This window comes from Chiloscyllium punctatum, chromosome 31 (genome assembly GCF_047496795.1).
Source record: "Chiloscyllium punctatum isolate Juve2018m chromosome 31, sChiPun1.3, whole genome shotgun sequence".
NCBI lineage: Eukaryota > Metazoa > Chordata > Chondrichthyes > Orectolobiformes > Hemiscylliidae > Chiloscyllium > Chiloscyllium punctatum.
This window is the reverse complement of record NC_092769.1, coordinates 43,738,511-43,752,267: the sequence shown is the minus strand read 5'-3', so window position 1 is coordinate 43,752,267 and position 13,757 is coordinate 43,738,511. Positions and strand designations below refer to the sequence as shown.

Below are 13,757 nucleotides of genomic sequence, written 5' to 3'. Positions count from 1 at the left end.
TTTATATCAGACAGGGGAGATTGGAGTCAGGGACTGTGGGGCTGGTTTATATCAGACATGGGGAGGTTTTTGTCAGTGACTGTGGGCTGGTTTATATCAGACAGAGGGGAGATTGGTGTCAGTGACTGTGGGGCTGGTTTATATCAGACAGAGGGGAGATTGGTGTCAGTGACTGTGGGTCTGGTTTATATCAGAAAGGGGAGATTGGTGTCAGTTTCTGTGGGTCTGGTTTATATCAGACAGGGGGAGATTGGTGTCAGTGACTGTGGGGCTGGTTTATATCAGAAAGGGGAGATTGGTGTCAGTGACTGTGGGTCTGGTTTATATCAGACATTGGGAGATTGGTGTCAGTGACTGTGGAGTTGGTTTATTTCAGACAGAACGAGATTGGTGTGACTGACTGTGCGGCTGGTTTATATCAGACAGGAGGAGATTGCGGTCAGTGTCTGTGGGGCTGGTTTGTATCAGACAAGGGGAGATTGGTGTCAGTGACTGTGGTGCTGGTTTATATCAGACAGGGTGGGGAATAGCGTCAGTGACTGTGGAGTTAGTTTATATCAACGCTGACAGTGCTTTTCCAGCACCACTCTAAACTTGACTCTGGTTTCCAGTATCTGCAGTCCTTGTTTTTTCCTAGTTAATTTATATCAGACAGGCAGAGATTGGTGTCAGTGTCTGTGGGGCTGGTTTTATATCAGAAATGGGGAGATTGGTGTCAGTGACCGTGGAGTTGGTTTATATCAGACGGGGGAGATTGGTTTCCGGAAGTGTGGGGCTGGATTACATCAGACAGGGGGAGATTTATGTCAGTGACTGTGGGGCTGGTATATATCAGTCAGGCAGAGATTGATGTCAGTTACTGTGGTCTGGTTTATATCATACAGGAGATGATTGGTGTCAGTGACTGTGGGGCTGGTCTATATCAGACAGGGAGAGATTGGTGTCAGGAACTGTGGGGCTGGTTTATATCAGACAGGGGGAGATTGGTGTCAGGGACTGTGGGGCTGGTTTATATCAGACAGGGGGAGATTGGTGTCAGGGACTGTGGGGCTGGTTTATATCAGACAGGGGGAGATTGGTGTCAGGGACTGTGGGGCTGGTTTATATCAGACAGGGGGAGATTGGTGTCAGGGACTGTCGGTGTGGTTTATATCAGACAGGGGGAGATTGGTGTCAGGGACTGTGGGTCTGGTTTATATCAGACTGGGGGAGATTGGTGTATGGAACTGTGGAGCTAGTTTCTTTCAGACAGGCAGAGACTGGTGTCAATGAGTGTGGGGTTGGTATTTATCAGTCATGCGGAGATTGGTGTCAGTGACTGTCAGTGTGGTTTATATCAGACATGGGGGAGATTGCGGTCAGTGTCTGTGGGGCTGGTTTATATCAGACGAGGGAGATTGGTGTCAGTGACTATGGGGCTGGTTTGTATCAGACAGGAGGAAATTGGTGTCAGGGACTGTGGGACTGGTTTATATCAGACAGGGGGAGATTGGTGTCAGTGACTGTGGAGCTGGTTTATATCAGAAAGGGGAGATTGGTGTCAGTGACTGTGGAGCTGGTTTATATCAGAAAGGGGAGATTGGTGTCAGTGACTGTGGTAAAAACAATGACTGCAGCTGCTGGAATCCAGATTCTGGATTATTGGTGCTGGAAGTGCACAGCAGTTCTGGCAGACTGAGAAATATTGCAATTGATTCCACCAACCAAATGTTCGAGATGTTTGCGAATAACTGGGACCCAAAAACACTTTCCTGAGATACTCTACGAACCTTCATCTCCAATAAAAGGATCCTTTTTATCCCACTTTTCCGGTCCAAGGGCTCCTTTGCTGTAGCTTGTACACTCTGACCTGCTTTTTTTTCCTGATTTTCTCCCTCACTTTTCTCTCTGTAACTTAGTGGCCTCAAACTGGACCGAGGGTTTGGACCTCAAGCTGAATCCAGTGCGTAGGAGAGTGAGTCCTTACTTCTCCGAGGCAAGCACAGGACGTGGAATTGGCAACTGCTACATCAGCAATGTCAACGTGGATGAGATAGGGCCCAGCAGCAAACGGTGATGTCTGAGGATTGGAGATTCGTTGCAGATTGGATCCTGCACTGGTAATGATGAAGCGGAGAGTGGAAGGCCATTGTGGTAACATCGATGAAGTGGGTCTAGCAGTAAGAGACATGTCTCTGACATTGGAATGGTCTGGCACAGGGGGCGATGAGCCGGTGATGGAGGAGTATCTGCCCAGTGGCAAAGATGATCCCTGAGGATCAGCATCTTCAATGTTGCTGAGGTCTGGTGTATATGGTGATGTAGCTGTCATGGAGGGATTGGGTTCCAGCGGTGGTGCATGGTGAGGAGCAGGCTCACAACCTATCAACTCTCTTCAAGCTGTATCCTCTGTTTATTCCCTTTTCTTCAATTATTCAAAGTGGTACAACTTTGTGGCAACACGTGAAAGCTTCTCGCTGTATTTTGTTGTAATTATCCTGAAAAATACACCTGCTCATAAAATCAAAATCGGAAAAAGTTTTACTCACTCTTTCCTGCCAGCTGTCCCTTTATGAAACCATGTCCAAATATTCGCCACAATCCCATTAGATTTGATTTTGCACACTGGGCTTGGGACTTCAGCAAAAATCTTTCTGAAAATTCCCCTCGTAATCTTACCCTTCCCAATCACGTCTCCCTCAGCCTTCTCTGCTCCAAAGTAAACAACCCAAGCTTACCAAGCCTCTCTCCATAGCTGATATGCTCCATCCCAGGGAACATCCTGGGGAATCTCCTCTGCACCCCATCCACTGCAATCACATCCTTCCTGTAATAAGGTTCCCAGAACTACACAAAGTATTCCATCTTGGCCTAAAGATAGAGTTGTATAGCTCTGACAATGTATATGTTGGTGAATGAAGGTTGTGCCTACGGTTCCCTCCGCCTTCTTATCTAACCTATTAACGTCAGTCAAAAAGTGTGTTGCTGGAAAAGCACAGCAGATCAGCCAGCATCCGAGAAGTGGTAAAGTCGATGTTTCGAGAAGTAGCTCTTCATCAGAAATGTGACAATTATTCCTTAATAAAAGGCTTATGCTCGAAACGTCGACTCTCCTGTTCCTTGGATTCTGCCTGACTGACTGCTTTTCGAGAACTACACTTCGTGATTCTGATGTCAAACATCTGCAGTCCTCACTTTTTCCCTAACTTGTTAACCTGTGCAGTCACAGTCAGGGATCTGTGGAGAAACACCCTCTGAGATTCCCAGTGTGCTGCCTTTCAATGCATAACCCTATTTTTGGTTCCTTCTTCCAAAGTACATCACCTCATATTTATGAAGGTTACTTTCCATCTGACCATTCCATCTGTATCTTCCTTTCACATAAGGCCTTCCTTTACACTACCAACCACTTGGCCAATCTTTGTGTCAAACACAAACTTGATTATCACACTCCTCCACTCTACACCCCCCACCCCCGCCACCACGCCCACCCCCACCCCCACCGCCGGAAATTCACATCTAGATCAGTTATGAATGGCACAAATAATAAGGGACAGAACACTGATTCCAATGGTACACCAGCAGACACTGGTGTCCAGTTGCGCAAACAGCCTTTTGCCACCACCCTCTGTCTCTTGCCACTAAGACAATGTTTGATGTAGCATACAAAGTTACCCTTGATATCATGAATATTTTTAAAAATCAGTTTCCCATACGGGGCTTTGTCAATGGCCTTGTTGAAAAACCATATAAACAACATGCTCGAAACTATACAATAAATTTCATTCGGAGTGGCTTCCCCTGATGACGTCATGCTGACTATCCCTGATCAAGCCTTGCCTCTCTAAATGAAGATCAATTTTCTCCTTTCCTATTTTCTCCAAGACTTGGCCTAACACTGATCAACTACTGACTGGTCTATAATTCTCCGGTCTATTTCTACCACCCTTCGATAAAATGGGACCAAATTAGTTGTCCTCCAGTCATCAGACATCTCCAACTTCCCTGTGGCCAGATTCGACTTAAACATTTGCGTCAGGGCCCTTTGTCCGTTGTCTCCAACAGCAGCCTGTGATACAACTCACCCAGACCTGGCAATCATTCCAATTTTATACCAACCAAAGCCTCCAATCCCTGTTCACATCTTATATCAATCTGTTCAAGAGCTTCCCAATACTTCTTCTTGAATTCTGTTCCTGCATCCTTCTTCTCCCAAGTAAAATAGATGTGGAGCTGTCATGTAACAATCGATCAATTCTCCAGCTTCACACACAGAGTGCCCCCTTGGTCTCTAATAGGCCCTAATTGTTCCTGGTTATTCTGTTCTGTTTAATGTACGTGGAGAACATCTTGGGATTCTCCATAACCTTGCCTGGCTGTATATCTCCATGCCCTGTGTCAGAAAGTGTGAACTTTCTAAGCTTCACTGCAATATCCTTTCATTTCGTCAATCACTGGAGAATAAAAACTGAGTTTCTCCATCAGTTAATCTTACCTCTTATAAGATAGACACGAAAGTAACTGTATCGTTTGCCTGTAATTTCCTAAATTCCAAGAAATTATCTTGTGTGGATATTCACCATTTCACACGCGTCTTTGCCGTCACTTTCCCATCAAGTATCGAGAGAAGCGTTTGGTCATCCTTATGTTTCTTGTAGTTGGCATTCTTGTTCTTTTTGATTTTCTTATTAGTTCATTGGTCCTCCTTTGCTTTGTCCCAGATATTTCTGAATCCATTGCTTACCACAATATTTGGCATTTTTCTGAGATGCTTCCTTTGATTTGATGCAATCTTTCACTTATTTTGTTAACTATTGGCAAGTCACCTTATCCTTTTGCTGTTTGCCCTGTGGTGAATATGTATATATTGTACATGTTAAGTGTTTATTTAAACAACAACCATTGCCTGTCTGCCAGTAAATCTTTTTCATGTACTTCTCCAATTCACTGAAGCTAATTTGCCCCTCATACATTCATCACTTGCAAGACTCAGGTTTATAACCGCAATTTCAAAAAAATATATTCAGACGTCATACAAAATTCAATACATTATGATTAATATTCCAAGCACCTCATTTACAGCAGTATTTTCATTTCGCTCTTCTGATCACATACTGTCAATTCCAAAGCTGCCTGACCTCTACCTCAGTGCTCAACATACTCTTAAATGAAGCCATCTCAAACATGGTCATGAAATCCATTTTTCCCAGCATTAGCATTCACATAGGTTAACACAGTTTAGATGCAGCTTGAAGCTGGTCATTATCACTGTAGTACTCACAAACCTACGTATATATTTCCCTGTTTTATAACACAGCCAACTTCTGTATTGCTTCTTTCACTTTGAGATATAACTTCCATCAATGTTCGCTAAGCACCACCTTACCAGGTTCTTTGGAATCTGAGAGTTGTGGCCTCTGGGGAGATAAATGGTAATTCATCTGAGACATTTGTGTGGCTTTTGTGGACGTTGAAGTAATCTCGTCACGTTATTCGTTCTTCTCAAGTGTCGTTGTCCTTTTTTCACTAGATCTCCCGTTATGCTGATGGAGAAGAGAAGGAGAATGGTCTATCAGCAATGTTGTGCATTTCCCCCAGACAGATGACACTGCTCTAAACTGGGTGGGAACCTTACAACAGGCTGTTAAAGTGTTGTTGCTGCTGTACAGTACCTAGTGAGATCGCATCTGGAGTCTGGTGTACACATTTAGTCTCCTCACTGAAGAAAGGATATTATTACATTGGAAGCAGCTCAGAGATGGTTCCCTCAACTAATTGCTTCAACGAAGATGTTAACTTGTAAGGAAAGGATGATCAGGTTGATCCAATACCCATTGGAGTTTATGAGAATGAAAGATGATCATATTTTTACATAGAGCACTGGAAGGAGTCAGCAACAGAAGACAATTACACAGCCAAATAGGGGAATCCATTCCACGTCTCCGGCCTGTTACACAGGAACAGCAGAAGGATATTCAAACCTTCAAACCGATTACACCAGAACAGAATGAGACTATTTATTCCCTGTAGCCTGTTATACAGTTACAGGAGGAGACCAATCAGCTCCTCGATACTTGAACACTAGACCCAGAGTCGGCTGTGCTCCTGTATCCTGTTACACAGCAATAGGACCAGTCCATTCAGCCTCCTCAGGTCTGTAACACAGGAACTGGAAGATACTGGAAGAGGTCATTCAGCATGAGAATTAGAGAAGGGGATAAAATTATTTGAGACATGTTATGGAAAGGAAGAGGTCATTCACACATGTATCTGTTATATGGGAACACGAGAAGACCAACCACTCCCTTGATCCCTTTTCAGGGATGCAGGAGGTAATTGTTCAGTATAAACCTGTTGTGAAGGAGTATGAAGAGACACTTCAGCTCGTCCTGTATCCTGTTACACAGCAACAGGAAGATTTCGTAAGACCTCAAGCTCCTGACATATCATCAGGAGGAGGAGAAACAGGTCTTGAAAATGTAAATCAGGATGTTCCGTCTACATTGAGACTATAATGTAGGAACATGATGGGGATATTCAGCCCATTGAGTGTGTAAACCAGGAACAGAATTATTCCATTCAGACACTCATGCCCCTTGCACAGCGATTGGAGCAGATCTTTTTAAATCTTTGTGCCTGTTATACAGGAACACGGGAAAGGGAACGTAGAGGTTATACAACGGGTAGGAATTAGGATAATCATCATCAGTAATGAATAAAATTAGTGAGCAAACTGTTGGGAATTAAGGGAAATTGTGAGAATCCATTATTAATTAATTAACAACAGGGGATTTGCAACGTCAAAATGGAATACATCAGAATCAGCATTGTCTTTTAAAGAATTTATTTGTTCGAGTTCTTTAAATATGTGACAAGCAAAGTAGACAATAGGGATCCTGTTGGCATAAAGTATCTGGAATTTGAGAAAGCATTGATTAAAGCGCTGCACAAAAGATTAAGCTGCAAAATAAAGGGACATCGGTTATTCGCTTGGATAGAGGGCTAGTGAGCCAATAAAATATAGAGAGATGGAATAGTTGTTTCGTTTAATGGTTGGCACCTTTGGGGATTCTATAGAGTTCAGACCATATGGCCCGACTATTTCCAATCGATTGTATTACTTGGATGAGGCCAGAGAAAACACGACAGCCACATTTTCAGCTGATACTAAAACAGGTAGCAAAGTAGGCGGATGCAATGATGATGTAGAAAATTTACAAATGGAAATGAGCAGTTTAGATGAAAGGGCTAACATCTTGCAGGTAAAATTTAATGTGGAACATTATGGGATTATCCATTTCGATCAGAGGAATCGAACTTGTTATGGAAATGGAAAGCAACTTCAGAGTGTTTATGTGCAGAGGGACCAGGGTGTACTTGAGCATATCACACAAGTCTCACATGCAGGTACAGCAGGGAATGAGAAAGGCAAGTGCAATTTCAGCACTTATTCCAAACCGAATCGAATATAAAGGAATGGAAGAATTGCTGCAGCTCTGCAAGGTATTAGTGAGACTTTAAGTGCTGAACCTTGTACACTTCTAGCGCTTTGACTGCAGAAGGATGTAGTTACAATGAAGGCAGTTCAGAACAAATTCATTAGACTGATTTCAGAGATGAATTTGTCTTTTGAAGAGCATTTGAGCAGTTCAGGCCGATACACTCTGGGTTTAGAAGAAGGAGAGGAGACCTCATTGAGGTTTGGTGTATGTTAAAGGTGATTGACAATGTCGGTATGGAGTGGATATTTCCTCATGTGGGGCAAACTAGAACAAGAGATCATAGATTTAGGATTAGGCAGAGCAGATTTAAAACAGGGGTGAGAAGACCTTACTTCTCTCGAAGAGTTGTGAATCTGTGAAATCACTGTCTCGGAGTGCAGTGAGTACTGGGACATTGAGTAAATTATGGGATAGGGAGAACGACAAGAAAGTGGGACTGAGGCCACGTTGACATCAACCATGATTGTATTAAATGGCAGAGCAGGCTCGGGGGACTGGATTGCTGACTGATGCTCCTCGTTCTTATTCAGTCCTTCAACTGTGCTGCACCGGAATGGGGAGGACTGGTTATCAAACAGGAATCAGGCACTCCGGATAAATCTGTTTCAATCAGTTTGACAGAGCGTAGTGAGTGGATAGGGAAAAACAATGACTGCAGTTGCTGGAAACCAGATTCTGGATTAGTGGTGCTGGAAGAGCACAGCAGTTCAGGCAGCATCCGAGGAGCAGTAAAATCAACGTTTCAGGCAAAAGCCATTCAGGAGCGAGTGGAGACAAACCGTGACCAGCACTGAGTCCTCAGCTCTTTACAATCTATATCTATGATCAGGAGGAGTTGAACAGATGTACTGCTACTACGTTTGGTGATGACACTAAGTTGGCAAGACATTAAGTTAGCAAGAGAATGTGGAGAGTCTGAAAATTGATATAGACAGGTAAAGTCAATGAATAGTAGTTTACCAGGTGGAATATAACTGAACATACAACCTGCAATCTGTTTCAGGAAGTTTGTAAGGCAGTATTATCCTGTAATGGAGAGGAATTACAGGGCTAAGTGAAACAGCCTGTTCTGGAGGTTTCACTCTGGCCCGTTCAGGCATGGGATGTGTTGAACCATCTGATATTCACAGTGGCACCTATGCTGTCAGTGCAAACGGGATATTTTGATGCAGTTGGTTGGTGGTTGAAAGTGGCGAGGAGGAGCGTGTTTTGAGCAGTGTACAATGGGCCTGCATCTGAGATTCCATCCTTTCTTTCCAAATGGACATCCGAGGACTATGGGAATGGCTGTTTCTGAATGACGAGGCTGTGGCTGCGTCCAGGACAGTGGGTATTCGCTAACATGATGTACAGTGCATGGGCACAATGCAACATTAATGAGGTGAGAATTCCTTCAGTTCCTCTAGCTCTCCTCATTGACATGGGGACCCCACAGAGCTATGTACACCATCGGGAATCCCACTATACTGGGAAAACAAGGATACACCCTGCTGAGGAGAAAAATTCACCTCATCCACCACATATATCCTACATCACCGAACAGTGACATTGATGCTGAGATACTGGGAGATGGTGGATATGTCACTCATTTCTGCCTGGAACGTTCCGGATCATAGAAGCGGAATGAAGCAGGGACCCGAACAGCCACTGGCAGCACTGTCTCCCCCTGGTGTGAAGATGTAGGTCGTGTTGAAAGAGGTAACGCCGCTCTGTAACCAGCTCCTTGTTCTGTAAGTTCCCCTCACACACTGCTCCTGGGTTAAGTGTCCCTTGGGAAGCTGGTCTTGGAAAACCCCGAGTGGACACAGCAGATCCCTTTCGCCCACACACTCACTCTGTGATTTCAGAGCTTCCCCCTCTGCAGCCTCTACTCCATTTATTTGTGGTCCCTGTTACCCACCCAGATGCTGTAACTGCAGTACGACCATAAGACATAGGAGAGGAAGTAAGGCCATTCGGCCCATCGAGTCCATTCCGCCATTCAATCATGGCTGATGGGCATTTCAACTCCACTTACCCGCATTCTCCCTGCAACCCTTAATTCCTTGTGACATCAATAATTTATCAATTTCTGCCTTGAAGACATTTAGCGTCCTGGCCTCCAATGCACTTTGCGGCAATGAATTCCACAGGCCCACCACTCTCTGGCGGAAGAAATTCTCCGCATTTCTGTTCTGAATTTACCCCCTCTAATTCTACGGCTGTGTCCACGGGCCCTAGTCTCCTCGCCTAATGGAAACAATTTCCTCGCGTCCAACCTTTCCAAGCCATGTATTATCTTGTAAGTTTCTGTTAGATCTCCCCTTAATCTTCTAAACTCCAATGAATACAATCCTAGGATCCTCATCCGTTCCTCGTGTGCTCCATCCAGATTTGGATCACAAAATACTCAGGCATCTCTGAATGCCTGAGGCAGCTCACAGCACGTCCTCGAGCATACTATCCCCAGCACCTCTGCTAACGTTTCAATAACAGGACACAAACAGAAACCCCTCAACTGGAAATGTTATAGACCAGATCAGACCCCCTCATCATATTTTCCTTTTTTAAAACATAGATGTGAATTGGATGCTCCAGATGTGTTGTGACTGGTCAACCCTCTCAACATTAAGCAGAATGCAATCAATTCAAACGGTCTAGTTAAAACACAATCAAAGAGAAGAACAATTGGGGATAGCTTCTCTACTGGAAAATGTGTGCAAACAATAGGTACATCACCTTCTATTCATTAACTGTCCTAATACAGGAACACCCCATAAACATGCCTCTTGACGAAAAGGTAAATTCATACACAAATCTTACGTGCAGTTCTCCAATCCAGGAGGAAGAAACTTCAAGAGAGTTTTCAAGGAGAAGAGCAGATTGGGATCATGCATTGAAACTTCCAACCCTTCTGGGATCATCAGCAGCTTCTAAACGCTGCCGCTAGAAACAAAACAAGATGACCTGCTCTGGGAGAGCTGACCACTGCCTTTCCATTGTTAACACCGTTTTAATAAAACCTAAAGGCCTCCTCAGTTATTTACTTCTGCTATTTCCAGGCGCCAATTTGGCATCTCTGTCCTTAAGACCTCTCTTCAAAAAGAAACCCACGAGAAAATAACCTTTTTAAAGTGACAGTATAGTCATAACTCCCCCTTTGAAAGAAAAATGAACCATCAATATACAAAGATAGCCTCATTTTAAACCCCTTATTCTTATTGTTATAGTGGACTATGATACATATATATTGCTTCTACACTAAGCATGCAAACATTCACAACTCCATTCTATTTCTGTCAGTTTACTCCAGTCACAAAACGCCTCTGCCTTTCTTCATCCAAGTCTTGACACCTTATCAGCAAGTACGGTTTCTCGCCCTGTCACCTGTATAACTTCTACATTGAATGGCAGCAACAATAAATTCTATCTGAACAGACTGGAAGTTTTCGCCTTAAATTTCTCCAAAAATATTTAGTTGTTACGATCAGTATTTCTATTTGTCTCAGACAACGTTGTTGGCAACTTAAATGCTGAAATATTGTAACGCCAACACCAAGCTCAAGGCCTCCTTCCCAACTGTAAAATATTTCTGTTGATGGTTTCACCAGACACTCCAACTACACGTTACATAATTGAGCAAATCTCATCTCTCCAGTCGACCTTCTGAATGACATATCTTGTCATGTCTCAGCTGAAAAGATTGACATGCCTCCTTACCTCTTAATGCTGTAACCTCCTCACCTGCTACCCCTGGCCTACACCAATAAACCTTACTCTCACAGGTATATGTTTTAAAAAGATCATGCACATGCTTCTCAATCCCTAACAGAAGCCAAACTTTGATTTATGGATAATCATCAGTCATTTCTGATTCTAATCTTGCCATTCTAGCTCTTCCACACGAGTTCTCACAACTGGAGGAGGCGAATCTTTGAACTCCTCCCAAGTAAGAATCTCTCTAAGAGTGCCATACTTTTGCTCTGCATTTAATGCCCTTATGCACCTTTCAAAATTACTTTGTTTGATCCTTTCAATCTCAATGTATGTTTAACCAGGGATGCTATTTTAGATTCCTAAAACGCTGTCTGTGGGCTTCTGGCCTAAGCTCATATACACTTCAGATGTGTTTCTTCACCTCCTTATTCTGGTCAGATACCTCCTCTGATAGTGTTGCAAATACCTCACTCCTTATATCTACCAGCTTTGTTTGGATCAACTAAATTGATACGGTTACTGGTCAGTGCATTCGTTTAGCCACTTCCTCAAATAAAATTAAAAAGGCTTTCGCATCCTTCTCATCAAATGTAGACAATGCCTGGATGCATTTAAACAGATCCACATCAGACCTTTGGCTACCATAGGTTTGCTTCTGCTCAATATCCTCCCATCTCAGCCTAGCATCTACATTCATCTCTGCCTTCTAAGTCGACTTTCTACTCAAATTGTTAACATTTGACGTTGAAAGTCTCTCTCTTTCAACCTTTCTTCTTTATTTTTCTGTCTTTATTCTTCCTCTACTTTTCTTTTGATTATGCTCATAATCATATTTCAAACTGATTCAATTCCTTTTACTGTTCAAGCTGCCTCATCTACAATTGAATTTTACCCATTTCCAAAAATCCTGATGGCGTTTCCACCAAACTTAAAATGCCAAGCTAAAGCTATAATCATCTCTCCTTTTCTCACAGAAGGTTGTTTTGGATAGATGGGCCAAATGGCCTGTTTCCAGATGGTAGGGATTAACGTTCTGAACCCAATTTGGGGTGGTCGGTATCGAATCAGGCTATGGACCAGACCAGACTGCCTTAAAATAGTTTAAGTTGATAGCCTGGTTCTAACCTTGTCTTATAGTAAAGGTAGATGTGAAATGGGTGTTCCAGATGCGATTCGGCTCATCAAAGCACAGAGCTTAAAGCAAGACACAATTTATTTAAGCACTCTAATAAAAACCCATACAAAAAGGAAGAGGGATGTAGAATAACTTTACTACTGGAAATCTTAATAGAATAATGGATACAATACCTTCTACTAATGAAATGTTCCAATGTACTAACATCTCATAAACTCAGCCCTTGCCAAAAAGACACATCCAAGGCCAGTCAGTATTGCATGTAGTTCTCCAATCCAGGAGCAAACAGCATCAAGACAGATTTCAGAGAGAATAGCAGCAAGGGATCATTTGCTGAACGTCCATCCCTTCTCCCATCCCAGGCATCTGGTGATTGTCACAACTCAGAAAAACTGGAAAGCCTGTCCTGTGCCAGCTGACCATTGTTATCACGATTTTTAAAAAATCCAAAAAGCCTCCGAAGTTATTTACTTCAGCCGGTTGCAGTAGGCAGTGTCGACCTTTAAGATCTCCCTTTCAAGAAAAGGAGCAAATAACCTTTCTAAAGTGACAGCATTGTCAGAGATGTTAGACACCTGGTCCTTTACAACAGTAGTCAAGGGGCTTCATTGTGTTACTGACCACACGTTCCACTCAGAGGGACAAACACAGACGTCAGACGTTCATTGGACAGGCACAGATCATCTTTCAAAGACGTGAGTCAAAACTGCTGAAACCCCGATCCAACATGGAGCACCGAATGGGATACACGGGGAAGTGGACAGCAGCCCGATACACACCCACCCCCACCGAACATGGAGCACCACATGGGACACGCCGCGAAGTGTGTGACCCTCACAACGCGCAGCCCCCCACTCCCTCCACTCCAACCCTGACCTCACCATCAAACCGGCAGATAAGGGAGGCACAATGGTAGTTTGGCGCACCGATACTTACACCGCTGAAGCTAGACACCAACTCGTGGATACCTCCTCCTACTGCCCCCTTGACCATGACCCCACCTCCCACCACCAAACCATCATCTACCAGATCATCCAGAACCTCATCACGCCAGGGGACCTCCCATCCATCGCCTCTAAACTCAGTCCCACAACCCCGCACCACCCGTTTCTACCTCCTACCCAAAATCCACAAACCTGACTGCCCCGGCCAACCCATTGCCTCAGCCTGCTCCTGTCCCACCGAACTTACCTCTGCATACCTCGACACTGTCCTGTCCCCCTTAGTCGAAGAACACCCCACCTACGTTCGGAACACCACCCATGCCTTCCACCTCCTCTAAGATTTTTGCTTCCCGGCCCCCAACGCCTTATCTTCACGATGGACATCCAGTCCCTATAGACTTCCACCCGCCCTTAAGAAGGCCTCCAGTCCTTCAGCTTCTTCCTCTCCCACCGACCCAACCAGTACCATTCCACTGACACCTTCCTTCGACTGACTGAACT

At 44.0% G+C, this 13,757-nt stretch overlaps 1 long non-coding RNA gene across 1 annotated transcript in view; it reads right to left on the bottom strand.

Annotated features, from left to right (window-relative positions):
• LOC140456951 (uncharacterized) overlaps positions 1-13,757 on the bottom strand; it is a 99,778-nt gene that overhangs the window by 58,755 nt on the left and 27,266 nt on the right. Inside the window, exon 4 of the long non-coding RNA XR_011953278.1 lies at positions 5,366-5,522. This is a non-coding gene — a long non-coding RNA (uncharacterized lncRNA). The remainder of the gene's footprint in view (positions 1-5,365; positions 5,523-13,757) is intronic.